Consider the following 17,892-nt stretch of genomic DNA (forward strand, 5'->3'; position numbering starts at 1 on the left):
AGAAAGGATGTACAAAGGGTGTAAATGATGTATAAAGGGTGTAAAAAATTTGTACAATCATTCTACATCGTTTTACAAAATATGTAGAAAGACTGCAGAATTATGTACAAAGAGTATACTAAGGGGATACAAAGGGTATAAAAAGGGTGTACAAAAGAGTATAAAAAGGGTGTATAAATGATGTAGAAAGGGTATAAAAATGTTGTACAAATTGTGTATAAAGAGTGTACAAAGGGCGTAGAAATGATGTATAAAGGTTTTACAAATAGTGTACATAGGCTGTTTAAAGGGTGTACAAATTGTGTAGACGCATTCTACATTTTTTTACAAAATATGTAAAAATGTTGTAGAAGGATGTACAATGGGTGTAGAAAGAGTGTAGAAAATGTGTATAAAGGTTGTACAAAGAGTGTACAAAGGATGTATGAAGGTTGTACAAAAAATGTATAAAATGTTTACAAATGGTATAGAAAGGGTATATAAAGGGTGTAGAATGGGTGTACAGAGGGTGTACACCCATTCTACATCTCCTTACAAAATATGTAAAAAGACTGCAGAATGGTGTACATTGGGTGTACAAAGGGTATAGATGTTGTGTACAAAGGTTGTACAAAGGGTGTACTAATGGTGTTCACACATTCGATATCTTTTTGAAAAATATGTAGAAATATTATAGAAGGATGTACGAAGGGCATACAAAAGGTGTATACATGATGTACAAAAGGGTGTGCAAAGGGTGTACTAATGGTGTACATACATTCTATATGTTTTTGAAATATATGTAGAAATGTTGCAAAAGGGTGTACAAAAGGCATACAAAGGATGTTTACAGGATGTACAAAGGGTGTACAGTCATTCTACATTGTTACACAAGATATGTAGAAATGTTTCAAAAGCGTATACAAAGGGTATACATAGGTTGTAAAGAGCATTTACAAAGGATGTAAAAATAGTGTACAAAGTGTGTATGAAGGGCGTATAAAGGGTGTAATAAGAGTATATAAAAGGATGTACAAACAGTATAAAAATGATGTATAAAGGGTGCACAAGAGGTGTATAAAAGGTCCAAAGATGGTGAACGAAGAGTGTACAAAATGTAGAAGTATGTAGAAAGACTGTACAATGGGTATACAATGGGTATAAAGGGTGTACAAAGAGAGTATAAAGGGTGTACAAATAATGTATAAAAGGAGTACAAAAGGTCTACAAAGAGTGTGCAAAAAGTGTATAAAGGGTGTACATTGTTTGTACACACATTCTATATCGTTTAACAAAATATGTAGAAAGATTGCAGAATGATGTACAAAGAGTATACTAAGGGAATATAAAGGATGTAGGGAGGGTGTAGAAATGATGTACAAAAGGGTGTATAGAGGGTGTACAAAAGGTGTATAAAGAGTGTGCAAATGATGTATAAATGGTATACAAAATTTGTACAGCCATTCTACATCGTTTTACAAAATATGTTGAAAGACTGTAAAATTATGTACCGTACTAAGAGAATACAAAGTGTGTTGAGAGGATGTACCAAGGGTGTAGAAATTGTGTACAAATTATAAAGGGTGTACATCCATTCTACATCTTTTTACAAAATATGTTGAAAGACTTCATAATGATGTACAAAGGGTATACAAAGGGTGTACAAAGAATGTCCAAAATATGTATAAAGGGTGTACAAATGGTGTATAAAGGGTGTAAATCCTTTGTACACTCATTCTACATCTTACAAAATATATAAAAATACTACAAAATGGTGTATAAAGAGTATACAAACAGAACCTAGAAATGAAAGAACCTAAAGAAATTCCTATTCACAAAAGCAATGAACAAAGAATGGTCTAAGGAATTAAAGTAGAAAATTGAAACAAGAAAAAAAAATAAAAAAAGAAAACTAGTACGAGCTCTATTTACAAAACCAATGGAAAGAAAAGAACATAAGCAATCCTAGAAACAACTCAATGAATCCTAAAAGCAGCAAAAGAAATCAGCGCTCACAAATCAAAATTAAGAATGACTATTTACAAAGAAATTGACCTCCTAGACAGGGAAAACAAAAATGAAAACAAAGACTCAAACTACAAAATGAAAGACCCAAAACAAAACTCAGAAACAATTAAAAGACTAAACACAATCTAGGAACACTAGACTTATTCACAACTCAACCTATTATACCAATTCAATCATTTTCCAGCCATGTCCTCACTTAGAACTGCACAATTATATTTCTCAACTTTAAACATTAGTTTAAGCAGTAAAAGCATATGAAAAACAACTTAATTCAACCAGTACCGAACTTAGATGCAAAACTTTAATGCTAGGACTACTTCTACATGAATCTAAAGCAAAAAACACAATTAACAATTCTAATAAAAAGAAATGAAACTAAGAAATGAGTTATATCATCAAAGAATGAATAAGATTATGAAATAAAACCTAAAATGAACCTAGAAATGTCTAACATCATCTCCTAAACTATATACAACCTATACAAGCTAAGACTGGATAAAAGAACCTAAAACAACTCCTAAACCAAAGTTCTACGAAAGAAAACAACAAAAGAAAAAGAGAAGAAGATAAGAAAAGAAGTAACTATGAACCTATGCAAATCCTAATAATAGAAACAGGAACGATGAAAAAGAAAAACAATTCCTAATGGAAACTTAAAACAAAACCTAGAAAGGAAAGAACCTAAAGCAATTCCCATTTACATAAGCAACGAACAAAGAATGGTCTAAGGAATTAAAGCAGAAAATTGAAATAAGAAAAACAAAAATATAGAAAAAGAAAACTACTACGAGCTCTATTTACAAAAATAATGGAAAGAAAAGAACCTAAACAATCCTAGAAACAACTTAATGAATCCTAAAAGCAGCAAAAGAAATAAGCGTTTACAAATCAAAATTAATAATTACTATTTACAAAGAAACTGCCCTCCTAGACAGGGAAAACAAAAATGAAAACAAAGACTCAAACTACAAAATGAAAGACCCAAAACAAAACTCAGAAACAATTAAAATACTAAAAACAAACTAGGAACACTAGACTTATTCATAACTGAACCTATCCTACCAATTCAATCATTTTCCAGCGATTTCCTCAATTAGAACTGCACAATCATATTTCTCAACTTTAAACATTAGTTTAAACAGTAAAAGCATTTGAAAAAGAACTTAATTCAGCCAGGACTGAACTCAGATGCAAAAATTTAATGCTAGGACTACTTCTACATGAATCTAAAGCAAAAAACACAATTAACATTTCTAATAAAAAGAAATGAAACTAAGAAATGAGTTATATCAGCAAAAAATGAATGAGATTATGAAACGGAACCTAAATGAACTTGGAAATGTCTAACATCTTCTCCTAAACTATATACAACCTATACAACTCTTAAACCACAATTCTATGAAAGAAAACAACAAAAGAAAAAGAAAAGAAGATAAGAAAACAAGTAACTATGAACCTTTGCAAATCTTAATAATACAATTAGGAACGATGAAAATGAAAAACAATTCCTAATAGCAACTTAAAACAAAACCTAGAAAGGAAAGAACCTAAAGCAATTCTCATTTACAAAAGCAACAAACAAAGAATGGTCTAAGGAATTAAAGTAGAAAATTGAAACAAGAAAAACAAAAATATATAAAAAGTAAACTAATACAAGCTCTATATAGTAGCAAAAGAAATAAGTGTTTACAAATCAAAATTAAGAATGACTATTTACAGAGAAATTGTCCTCCTGAACAACGAAAACCAAAATGAAAACAAAGACTCAAATTACAAAATGAAAGATCTAAAACAAAACTAAAAAACAATTAAAAGAATAAACACAAACTAGGAACACTAGACATATTCACAACTTAGCCTATCATGCCAATTCAATCATTTTCTAACCATTTCCTCAATCAGAACTGAACAATCATATCTCTCAACTTTAAACATCAGTTTCAGCAGTCCAAGCATTTGAAAAACAACTCCACTTAGTCAAGACTAAGCTCAGATGCAAAAATTTAATGTTAGGACACATTTTTTCTCTCTCAAAAATGAAAACACACAATCACACACATTCAAACAATACACACAAACACATGCACACACACAATCTCACACATACAAATACAGAAACAAATACATATAAACACAAATAAAAATACACTCACTCACTCACACAAACAAGCACACACCCACACATATTACACACAAACACATGTGCACACACAAACTGTCACACACAAATGTATACACACAAACACAAACACATACACACACACACTCTCTCTCACAAACACATGTATTAAACATAAACACATACATGCACACGCACAACCGTATAAACATATCTCACACACATACATATTACGCAGACAAAGACATTCACACAAACACTACCAAGCACCAAAACATACGCACACACTCACACAAACAAAAATAAAACCCACACATACACAAACCCCCCTTCACACATAAACTCATCCACACATATACAAACATAAATACCCACACACATACACCTTAACACACATATATTACATACACAAACACACACAAACACACGTAACTATATAAACATAGACAAAAACACCCACACAAACACACACTCCCACACAAACACATAACACAAACACACAATCGCACACACAGACAAAAACACACACATACATGCACGCACACTCATACACAAACACATACGCACCCACACAAACATAAACACACACCTATCCACACAAATACATATATTACACACACCTACACAAATATAATCTTATGTCACGCACGCATACACACACACAAACACACCACCCACACTACACACACACCCACATATACACAAACTTATATCCACACGCATATATAACCCACATAAACACACGCACACACAGTCACACATCACACACAAACTCATAAATATACAAACACACGTAACTGTATAAACACAGACACAAACACACCCACACACACATATTACCTACACAAACAAACAAACACTCTCACACAAACAAATACGTAAAAACACACATACACATACACATGCATGCACACACTCACACACCCATAAACACATACATAAACACATATTAAACACACACAAACACACCCACCCACCCACACAAACTAATACGCACTCATCCACACACACATACACATAAACACGCATTACAAACACATACACTCTCACAAAACACATTACACACATACACATTACGCACACAAAGACACTCACACACAAACACTCCCAAGCACAAACAAACACACACATACTCACACAAACAAAAAAAAACACACACATACACCCCCTCATTCACACACAAACCCATCCACACACATACACCTTAACACTCATATATTACATACACAAACACATGTAACTAGATAAACACAGATAAAGACACACTCACACACAAACATATTATCCACACAAACGCGCACACACACACACACTCACAAACACACATTGCACACACATTGCACACACATACGCACAAACACACACCCCAACACACGCACTCACACAAACATAAACACACACCCACCCACACAAACACATATTACACACACACACTACACACATACAAACTTATACCCCCACACACACACAGACACATAGACACATACACACACAAACACAGACACATACACACACACTCATACATACACAAACACACATTACACAAACACATCCTAAACCCTAAACCCTTCCAATCACTAATGGAATACTTTCTACCTTTCCTAACATAAAATTGCCTTTCTTCCCACCACTCACTTGCATGCCCTTCTAACTTAGAAAGATAAATGCTAAGAATATAATATTCACTCTCACTATAAAACCAAGGATCTATTTTATCAAATTGTTTTTCCCAAGCTAAGTATGTTAATGCACAGTTTCCAAAGAATGTTAGATTAAACATTTCATCAACATTATCTAACCTAGAAGACCTATCTGAACTATAATAAGACATCTTTGTTTTTAAAAATTTTCTTAATCTAAAGGATGAAAAAACTTCCACTTGAGACAAATCTCATGTAAGAAAAGTAAACCAGAAAGATTACTTAAATACCAAGTCTTGCCTTGGCCAGATATGTCTTAAGCTACTTACTAATTACCCTTTAAAATAAAATCACTTTCAAAATCAAAGAACTCAACTCACAAACAATTAGCAACAGACTCTAATGACCCCTAAAACGTGATCACAAAAGGCAAAGACAATCAAACAATATAAAATTCTACTCCTATGGTGAGGCTTGTAACTTTAGCTAACAAAACACACTCACCTGTCTAGCTATGTCAAATTTAAAAAGAGTAATCAAAATTGCCAAGAGTTGGAAAGAGTACTAAGAACTCCTCCAATGCACTTGGACTTTTAAAAGACCTTTTACAAACCAAAGCTAAAACTAAGAGTAACAGTAGGCTGACACCAGCCCATCACAAATCAAATACAAGGAAAATAAAAAACAAAAGCTACGCTACTTTCTTGATACGGTCAACTGCTGCAACGCTTCACTGGATCAAAATGTGGCCTTCAACTAGCTCGATCTCATCATGAAGTTTGATGTTCCAATCCTGCAACACAAATGAACAAGGTTGTTGTCACTTACACCCTTAACCAAACTAGTTTGCACAAAAAGATAAAGCAATTAGAACTTCCCTTTCTCGGTCTTGTCAAACTTGATGCACGAAATTGATCCTCGTTGCTCTCAAATAATGTCTCAACTGATACTGCACAAACAATTCCACTAATTCAGCAGATCAAACGATTATAATCCTATCAATTGCAGGCCATACAACACAATTTAAGTATATCAAAAGCATTTGATATAAAAGAAACTCCCTTTTTCTTGGCTGCACATACTTGATATTTATCATTAATTCAAACCTCCTTGTAATTTCAGAGCATCCACAAGAGGTGCCAAGGCCTGTTGTTTGTATCACAGGTTCACACTCACGCTCATCCTTTACACTGTACCAAACCGAAAACAACATATATTCTCAAATAGATCACAACAAACACAAATTGCACACTGTTTAAGACACACTAGCAATAACACTTTAAAGTTCTGCACATTGAACTATGACAGCAATTTACTATACCCCAACTGAACACTGTTTATCCAATGGTATTTGCATCTAGTTCAAACAGCAATAATGATAAACCAGTAATATCAAGCAATGTATAATGTGGGAAGTGACTTATCTAAACTGCTCAAAACAAAGTTGTAAACTAATTCAAAATCAGTGGACCATTTAGATCAAATAAAAGAGTGAAAGATTGCTGGAATTGAATTTCTCAATGAAAGATAAATGCAACAGCATGTGCAGTAACAATTTTCACAAGTAAAACAGGACAAATCAAATAGTTCAATCAATCAATTTGGACAACAACTGAAATTTGCATGTGGCAGTTTTAAACCGTCACAGTTGCATGCTCACTCAATTTCCTGCACAATGATCAATCACAAAATAGTTAGCAACAGTTAAGTAAAACTGATTCTCTCATACAAATGTACCAAGGAGATTAGGCTAAAATCAGCCTCACTAACCTCACTACACTCAAGGCTTCTCTTTTAAAAACATAAAGCACACAAAGGAAAGGTTTGAAAGGGAGATTCTCCCTTGTCAGTTCAACGCTAGATAGTCTTTTAGACCACCATCACCTAAGATGCTACCAAGCACACAAACCTCTCTTTCAAATTCCAGAAATCCAAAGTGAAAGAGCTTCTCAATCAAAAACAGCTAGGTAAAGCAAGGTGCAGGAATCAGAACAGAACAGAACAAAGCAATTGGCAGCACAGCAGATCAAACTACTCTAGAGAGACTCTAGATTAGTTCATAAAAGTAAGGAAAAGCTCAATTACAGAATGACAGATCAGATTTCACATGCATTGGAGACAAAACTACAATATCCAACAAAGACAAGCAAGAAACAAGGTAATTAAGAACATCTGGCACTCAAAACAGAATCCTAACAGTGCTCTAGAGTAGATGAACAAAGCAAATAAATGGCCAAACAAAGAACTGCAAAATTGGGAAAACAGAACTGCTATTTGCACAAAAACATTGATTTGGTAGATTTAATGCAGTAATCATTTTTCGTTTTTCTGCATAATACACCTTATAGCCAACGAATTCAGCACAAGCATATCCAAATACATGTATTAATGCTCTATTAAGTCCAAATTACTTATTTGAATGGCTTTTTCTCAGTTTCACTGCTGCTTTGGAATTTCAGAAACTTGCCTCTTTTTTTTTTAACCAACCAATTAAGACTTAATAGAACAACTTTTAGACACTACAAGTGCAATAACAGATTCCAAATTCGAAAAATAATTCTGCAGGACTGAATTAAAACACCAAACAACAAAGACTCTAGGGATTTAAAATACTTAGACACTTAGTAATGATCTAATACTAAGCTGAAATTGACTCACGTCAATTCAAAGAAAAATCAGTCTTGGTGAAACTGCATTAAACACAATTTTGCTGCTGTTTGTCATAAGCACCCAAGCTTTGCTAGGCAATTCATTGCTGATATGATGCGCTTAGACTTATACAAGCAGTAACACACAAGAAAAGATGCAGACCCAGTGTAATCATAAACACTCAATCAGAAAACGCTGACAAGAAAGTAATGAAACTGTGAGTGTTTTAGGTGGACTGTCATCAAACTCAATTAATCATTTTATAGCTTCTTATTGATTGACAATCCTTAATCCATATAACACTGCCGCATGAATACAAAATACATAGAAAACAGTTTAAACACAGGATTTTAGAGACAAATTAAAAACTACACCAATATTGAGGTGCACATGACTAGAACACGACAGAAAACGGATTTAGAAATTAAAAGACTCAAACAAGAAGACTGCACCAAATAAAATGATGAAACATTGACTCAAAGCACAGAAAAACACTCAATAACAGAACGAATGAACCAGAAAGCACAAAAAACACACGAAAACAAGACAATATAGAAATTAAACTTGACAACACGGAGATGAAAGAAGTTAAACGCACAGTGTCATACTAGAACAGAGAAACAAACGCAGATTACAACAAATCAACACAGAAACTGAAACTGAATCAGATCAAGACAAAACGAAAAGAAACAAAGAATGTGATACTTATCTTTGACGCATGAATGCAACCGAAGCTCTGATGACCACTAGATGGAAGACGCTCCAAGGAAGAAGACCGATGCATGACATGAACATGAATCTAGACCTCCTCGAAGCTCCTCCGACGAGAAGACACAACGGAAATGACAAAGACTTGAAGAAGGAAATGATATCGAAATCCTAATCGGACCAAAAGTGAGATCAAACTCACTAGAACCCTAATCTGGACCAGAAACCATAAACTGATCAATGAAACCCTAGAAAAGGGGAAAAACACAAAATGAACCAATTAATCAGTTTAAAACAACTATTGAATGGTGAGAAAGGAAGAATGATCAGTGGAAAGGCTTTTAATAGGAATAAAAGGAAGAACAACCGGTGAAAGATGGTGGAAATGGTGAACAGAAGTTTTCAATCGGTGGAAAACCTAGCAAATGGTGGAAGAGGATAGATCTGTGAAGAGAAGTGGATTTTATCGGTGAGATCGGGACAACAATGGTGGATCGGCGTTTGGATTGTAGCACCTAGCTCCTGTTATGAACCACTCCTTTGTCTACCTCTTCTGCTTATTGCAGACATCTTGTATAAAACTATTGCCTTCTATACACCTTAAGCAGAAATATTGTTGCCAAGGGGATAGGTTGAGAATTAAGACACATTAGGCTTCAATAATTTATCTTCAATTTACCCTAGATTTGGTTTCTTGAGGAACCCAATAGTTAGAGAGAGAATGAAGAAACACTGAAGATGGGATCACCTTCACCATTATGGTTTATATTCTTAGCCACTTGGTATCTAAGGCTGATGGACAGATTAAGAGGTTGATGGTTGGTCTGGAAGGCGTTTCAGCACCTCCATTTGCTGATAACACTGTTATTGGAACTAGAGGTTGATTCTTCTGCCAAAGTTCTAACAGTCATAAGGTTATTCTTTGAGGTCATTTCTTGACTTAGAGATTAATTACACTAATAGAAGTTCAGTCATCATGAACGGTTATATTTAAAGCATTTTGCTTCAGCTTGATGTCAAGCTCTTCCCTAATCTCTCATATAAACCATTTCTAAGTTGGGAGGTTTGTTTTAGACCCAGGGGCATGGGGTGTCACTGTAACTTAAGATCCAATAATGTGGCATTGACAGCTAAAAGTTTATTAGGAAGATCAGTTTCCGTCTTTATGGTATAAAAGTTGAAGTTGTGGCAGTCTGGTTTATACTATAATAAGTGGGACAAGGAACAGCAAGTCCCTCAAGTAATCGATTTAGTCCAAAAAAATTTACTAGACAGGGATTATTCTCCTTTAAATTTCTCTTGTCTCTCACTTACATGACAATTTTCATATCAAATTTTGAATTTTTAAATAATATCTGGGTAGTATAAAAAATGGGGTCTAAGTGGACCCTAGAAGCTAACTCAAGGAATCATATTGTTTCAGGTTGTTTCCCTCTTGTAATTATTTTCAGTTCATGACAGTCTGACTAACAGTTTTTGTTTGGACAAACCTATTTGGAAATACATATTTCCCCAAGAGGTCAGGTAATTGAGGGTTACAGTTCAGACCTAGGATTCATTTTCTTCTGCATTATTGTGCAGCAAATTTTATTTGGAACAAGCTTTATGGGATTTCCAGAGAGATTTGATTTTGCCTAAAGTATCTGCATTTGCTTCTTATAAAATCTAGACATTTAGGCTTCAATAAAGAAACTCAGATTCTTGCTGTTCTGTTCTTAAGATGGAAAGGAATGCTGAATTTTTCAAAGAATCATGTTCTCTAGCCATAGCTTGGAACACAGTTATTTTTTACTTTGTAGTGTTCTTCACATGGATTTTATATGCAACTAGTTTCTAAATGTTTTCTTTGGTAAGTTTCTCATTAAATGCTTTATCCTTAAGGGTGGAAAAAATGTATAAATTAGACAGAGCTATTGTAAAACTTAACTAAATTCTAAAAAGTGTTTGGATAAATCTGAACTGTATAATTGTTTGGATAGATTGAACTGCATTATAGTTTGAGTGAATTGGACTAAACTAAACTGTTTTGAATTGCTATTGAACTATCTGAATTTTTTGAACTATTATCATTTTAAAACTTATTTTTAAATCTTACAAGCTAGAGTTCATCTTTGTTCACACAGTTTTATAAAGAAACAATTTAGCTCAGTTTTTTTAAACAATTCAATATTTTGTATGCAATTCAATTCAGCAGTTGAATTTATTTAACAGCACTACAACCTCTACTTTTATACAATTTGTTTTTTCCTTAAACAAATTTCTTTTTTCTGACCCAAAAGACTAAACAAACCTAAATCTTATTGTCTCTCTTGCCACTATGCTAGATCCAGATCTCTTCATCATAAATATCAGAAGCACAAAAAAGTTAATTCAGAGATAAAGAGAATTGTTGTGTATACTTGTATTCCATCAAGTAAATCCTTAAGTGATTTATTCAATGCTTCAAGCTCCGCAGAAGTTTTACCTACAAAATGGAAGATATGGTGAAATTCTTGAAAAAAGATACAAAGGGAATTGTATTTAAAGAAGAATTCAGTAGTTCACATTAATATTATTAATCTTATTTATTATATATTTTAATATTTAAAATAAATTTTCTTAGTTTTAATATTGAGAGTAATAAGCTATTTATTAATTACTTTAATATTCTGATATTAAGTAGTAACAATAAATACTATATTACTATGTTGCATTTACAAGACAAGATGTATTTAAATAAATAATAGGTTGGAATTGTTCCTCATTCACGGTATTTATAGTGAAAAAATGTATAAGGCAACAGTGACAAATGAATTCCTGATAACAATGAACTCCTCATAACAATGAACTCGATTACTATCCACCAATTTTGCAAATGAAGGGGAAACTTTTAATTCTATAATCAATTATTTACCTGTCAGATAATAATGAACTCAGTCACTCTCACATTGCCAGTAACAATAGAAGGGAAATAACCAGAGGTCATTACCTTTTTTTATTGAAGAAATTACTAGAAGGAGGGAGAAATAAAAGAAAAACTAGGAGAATAAGCTAACTAAAAAAAGTTATCATTTTCTTCCACTAACATCCACACAAATTTCGAACTTTTCAAATGCACAAAAACTCGTAAGAATTTACCAAAGATGATAAAACTCAAAAAGATATTAAATGGAGGGCCAATTTATTCAACAGTCAACACTATCCAACATCACAACTTCAAGTGGCACTTCAAAAGGAACAGGAGTTCATTCAACGATAAATAATCCTAACCTTCCTAAGTATCACATAAAGAAACTATTGTCTTTTCATTTCTTTTAATTGAAAGATATCATGCTTAAAATCCACCTATTAACTAAATTTCCTATAAACTAATATCATGTTTAATTGCATTTATTTACAAAAATGTTTATTATTTTATCATCTTAAAAGACTTTAAGAAAAATGATCACTTACTATAAAATATTAGTATTGTGCGTTCAACCGTTTGGAGGCAGCAAAGTACTGAATGCAGATGTGATTATTATAGTGCGCTAATGAGCGAACAGGGACCTACAACACATATTCCATTCTCCGACTGATTAGTATACATATTATTGGGGAAGAAAAACAATGTGACAAATTTAGAAGTCCTTGTTCTATACCTGATAGTCTTGGACAAACTAGAATTCCAATAAAAACTATAAACTGGGATTACATTTTTTAATTATATTTTAACTTTACACTCATACATCTTTGCATATATTAATTGAACAAATAGAATAATATGAGAAGCAAAGAAACATACGGTGTAGATGATATCAAAAGCTTGATAATCCTTAATAACAAAGCCAGCAATTTAGTATGAGCTTCATGCTCTATTAGGTAAAGAAGACCTACACATCAATGGAAAAGAGAAAAAAAGTGTAAAATTATGCAAAATATGTAAATAAATAATGAAGAGACAAGAAAAAAATCAAAAGCATATAACAAATTATTAAGATATTTATCCTATTTATCATGATTATATTATGTCTAGGGATATTTATCATCATTATATTGTGTCTAGGTTACTTATCATGATTATATGATTACACTGTGTATAGGGTTACCCGTATCAATTTATTCTTATAAATAGAAAATTATAAAGGGGATCAGTTTTCTTGACATATTATTGAACATAGTATCTAAATTGTAAACATCTACGCCCAAATCGCATTACAGATGTTCAGTTATAATCATAATAATAACTAGCAGTTAAATGATATTCCCAGTAGAAAAGACAAAGTTAATACACAGTTTCTGCTATTATAACAATTATATAGAATCCGGTAGGCAAAACCATACTCAGCCTAGCCTAACCTATCCAAGGCTAGGCATGGTCAATTGACTACTGTAATAAAAAGCAGCACGCAATGAAATATATATGAAGAAAAACCGAAGCCGAATGAGAATGGAGGGCTATAAATTAATGTCACCTGATTTTGTCAGGACGGAAAGAGAACCAGTTGTAGCGGTCAGCGAAGGCGGCATCAATTTGGGCCAAGAGTGCGGCCTCGGAAAGAGAGGGCGGCAGGCCTTCGTCCGATCCAAAGCACCCTTCATGCCAAAACCCAATCCTCACTCACACTCTTACAGTTACAGTTACCACTTGTTTATCAAATGCGAAAGACAGTCTCGATGGGATTACATCTTCTCCGCTGTTTCAAGGATCAACTCAGCGAAAATGTATGTCCTAATTCCAAAGAAAACCCCCCAAATTGCCATGCACTCAAAGAAAACAAGACAGAGAAGAAGGGTTTGTGTGCGTTTGGAAGGATGTCAAATTAATTTAAAAGCACGCGTTTGGAAGGATGTCAAATTAATTTAAAAGCACATTGCATTTTGCGTTTTGTGTTGTAAGTTTTGAGTTTTCTGACTTCGGAATAATGCCTACTCTTGCATTTTCGAATAATGTCATTTTAATATTAAATTAAAACATGAATGTTTTTTCATGAAATTATTTCAGTTGCTACAATAATGGTAAATTAAAACATTAATGTTTTTCATAAAATTATTTCAGTTGCTACGATCTAATTATATGCTATTACGTTTTTATTGGATAATAAATTATTTATAATTATAATATTTTCTAATATAAACTTTAAACTATATTTTTTTTTACTCGTACTCAAGATTTCCGCGATACTTTATTCCAGAAGAAGATAGTGTCTTTATAAAGACATTTTTACGTCGACAAAAGAAATATATATGGTTAATATGTGATCAGTGTTTCATTAATCGTATAAACTCGTAATTTAATGTTATTTTAGATCAATATATTGAGAGTATATGTATAATCGTAAATCAAATCACGACACATCGTCATGTTTTTTAAAATATTAAAATAAATTCATTAGTCATGAAAATTAATTTAGGGTTAAATATGTTTTTAGTCAGGCGATTTTGGTTTTAGTCCATTTTCAAACTATAATACAATTTAGTCCTTCAACTTTAGAAAACTCTGATTTTAGTCCTTTTTATCAAATTTTTTTAACTTTATTACAACAAATAAAGTTAAAAAAATTTGATAAAAAGGACTAAAATCAGAGTTTTCTAAAGTTGAAGGACTAAATTGTATTATAGTTTGAAAATGAACTAAAACCAAAATCGCCTTAAAGTATAGGGACTAAAAACATATTTAACTCATTAATTTATTAACAAAAATCATACTGTATATATAGTTTTAGATTGAATATTTGAATTAAGGATCTCATAACTTGTTATATTGAGATTTAATTCTGTGTATTTATTTGATTTAATTGGTAGTTGTTGGGAGGAAATAGTGTTTTAATGATAAGTCTTTTTAATTATGAGATGATTATACTTTTTAACGTCACAATATAATTATTTAAAAAATCACGTTTTAAAATTAATAATATCACATAAAAATTCAATTATTTCAATAATAACCATTTAAAATATAAATAAAATATATATAGATGAGTTTTATTATTTTAAAATCATATTATATTTTTAAACATTTTTTCAATAATTTTTTTTCTAAATTTTTTAGTTGTTTATTTTTTTGTTTGAATATTAAAAATTTTACGATAAACTTTTTAATTATGTCTACTTTTTAGTTTGATTTTTTTTATGCATTTGGATTGTCTTGATTCAAATGTAATGTTTGAGTCTTGTATAAGAGTTTTTATTAATGAGTGATTCTAATTATGTATCCTAATTGTGTTTGCGTTGTTCATATGGGTAGATAAAACTTCCTGGAAGAGAAACTAATTGCATTGTTTTTAAGTTGCAGGTGTCTTGAAATTTCTAATTTGCATAATTTAGTTGAATGATAAACGCTAAACCCTAAACCCTAAACCCTAAATTATAAACCCTAAAACCTAAATACCTAAAATCCTAAAAATCCCTAAAAATATAATGACTATAAACCAATAAAAATCCATAGGATCAAATTTTATATTGTTCCAAATCTGGTCCAAGTGACCCGTGAACGTGAAATAATTACAAAAAACATTCAGGAAATATCATTTACCAATTTCTCAATGCCCTCAACAAGAAAATTATCATATTACTTTTCACCATGGCTTACAAAATATCCAGACGCATCACCCATATCTATCAATACAACAGAACAATATATAAATTCAGGTAATATGTATATACTCAACAAAAACACATGGAACAGAGTGTATCACAATTCAGGTTACCTTAACGATTATTTGATCGTATAGAAGAGCAACAAATCAGGAAGAAGCCCCTTGATGAGATTTGGCTTATTGTGTGCAAATGTGCTTAGAGCCAAAACTGCAACTCTCCTGACATGCTACGTGCTCATAATACCAACCAACAATAAACAAGTTCAAGCTTAATACACCATCGCAATGTAAGGAACAATTACACAACTAACAAAGAACATAGCATGATATATTTTAGAGCCATCAAAATAGGTCACAACCCGCGAGCCAACCCGGCTCACCACGGGTTCAGGCCGGGTTGGGTTTGAAAAAAAAGAATTTTTTTATGCGGGTCAGATTTAAATCTGGCTCGTTTAAACCCGGTTCATGCGAGTTGAACCTCTGGTGGTGCTAAAGTGTTCATGTTTATTACATTTTGTAATGTTTTTTTTTGTCCTTTTCTTCCCTGAACAGTTTTGCACAGATTGTTATGACAAGTGTTTAGTTTGTTACACATGGATGATTTTCTTTATCCTTACATATAAAGGCTTTGCCTTTCTGCTAATTATCATGATTGAATCAATGAAACATTTCTTCTGAAAAAGTTTATCATGACCACCTTAAACAAGATGAAGGTAATGTGTCTTTTGGGTTTAGGGTTTTGGGTTTATGGTTAAGGGTTTAAGGTTTAGGGTTAGGGTTTAGGGTAGGGTTTATGGTTTAGGGTTTAAGGTTTTAGGGGTTTAGGGTTTTTAGGGGTTTAGGGTTTGTAGAACCCGTTAGGGAAATATGAACCATGTTGGGTTTATAGAACCTGTTGGGGAAATATGAACCCTGTTGCGTTTGTAAAACGCGTTGGGGAAATATAAACCCTGTAGGGTTTGTAGAACCCGTTGGGGAAATATAAACCCTGTACTGGAAATTGGTACATATGGACCGTTGGGGCAATTTTAATTGGCAGAAAGTTAAAGGGGTATTTGCCTCATTTGCAAGCAAGTAGTATAAGGGTTTAAGGACGATAGTCCAAGAAAAAAAAAGACTTATTTGGACCATTGTGGGTGATCTTATAGTGGGTGATTTTATAGTGGGTGATTTTATCGTGGGTGATTTTATTGTGGGTGATCTTATCGTGAGTGATTTTATCGTGGGTAACCTTATCGTGGATGATCTTATGGTGGCTGATTTTATCATGGGAGAACTTAACTTGGGTGATTTTATTGTGGGTAATCTTATCGTGGGTGATCTTATACTGAGTGATTTTATCGTGGGTAATCTTATTGTGGGTGATCTTATAGTGTGTGATTCTATCGTGGGTGATCTTATCTTGGGTAATTTTATCGTGGGTAATCTTATTAGGGTGATCTTATAGTGGGTGATCTTATCATGGGTGATTTTATTGTGGGTAATCTTATTGAGGGTGATCTTATCGAGGGTAATTTTATCGTGGGTCATCTTATCGTAGGTGATCTTATAGTGGGTGATTTTATCGTGGGTGAACTTATTGTGGGTTATTTTATTGTGGGTAATCTTATGGTGGGTAATCTTATTGTGGGTGANGTGGGTAATCTTATTGTGGGTGATCTTATAGTGGGTGATTTTATCGTGAGTGATCTTATAGTGGGTCATTTTATCGTGGGTAATCTTATCGTGGATGCTCTTATAGTGGGTGATTTTATCGTAGGTGATCTTATCTTTGTGATTTTATCTGGGTGATTTTATGGTGGTTGATTTTATTGTAAGTAATCTTATCGTGGATGATCTTAAAGTGAGTGATTTTATCGTGGGTAATCATATAGTAAGGAATTTTATTGTGGATGATTTTATCGTGGGTAATCTTATCGTGGGTGATCATATAGTGGGTGATTTTATCATAGGTGATTTTTTCATAGGTGATTTTATCGTGGGTGATCTTATCGTGGATGATCTTATAGTGGGTGATTTATTGTGCGTTATTTTATAATGGGGGTATTTATTGTGAGTGATCTCATAATGGGTGATTTTATCGTGGGTAATCTTATCATGAGTTATCTTAGAATGATTGATTTTATCATGGGTGATCATATAGTAGGGGATTTTATCGTGGGCGATCTTATAATGGGTAATCTTATCGTGGATGATCTTATAGTGGGTGATA

At 32.7% G+C, this 17,892-nt stretch overlaps 1 long non-coding RNA gene across 2 annotated transcripts; it reads right to left on the reverse strand.

The window, feature by feature from the left end:
• Positions 1 to 5,632: 5,632 nt before the first annotated feature.
• On the reverse strand, positions 5,633 to 13,993 carry LOC106774640. 2 transcript variants are annotated; one of them, XR_001376778.2, is made up of 6 exons: positions 13,557 to 13,993; positions 12,887 to 12,974; positions 12,556 to 12,651; positions 11,523 to 11,587; positions 6,849 to 6,956; positions 5,633 to 6,715 (listed from the first exon to the last, which is right to left on the reverse strand). It is a non-coding gene; the product is annotated as an uncharacterized LOC106774640 (long non-coding RNA). The 2 variants fall into 2 exon arrangements; XR_001376777.2 differs by having other exon boundaries at positions 5,633 to 6,956; positions 13,557 to 13,991.
• Positions 13,994 to 17,892: the final 3,899 nt, after the last annotated feature.

Source organism: Vigna radiata, chromosome 10 (assembly GCF_000741045.1).
Source record: "Vigna radiata var. radiata cultivar VC1973A chromosome 10, Vradiata_ver6, whole genome shotgun sequence".
Taxonomy (NCBI): domain Eukaryota; kingdom Viridiplantae; phylum Streptophyta; class Magnoliopsida; order Fabales; family Fabaceae; genus Vigna; species Vigna radiata.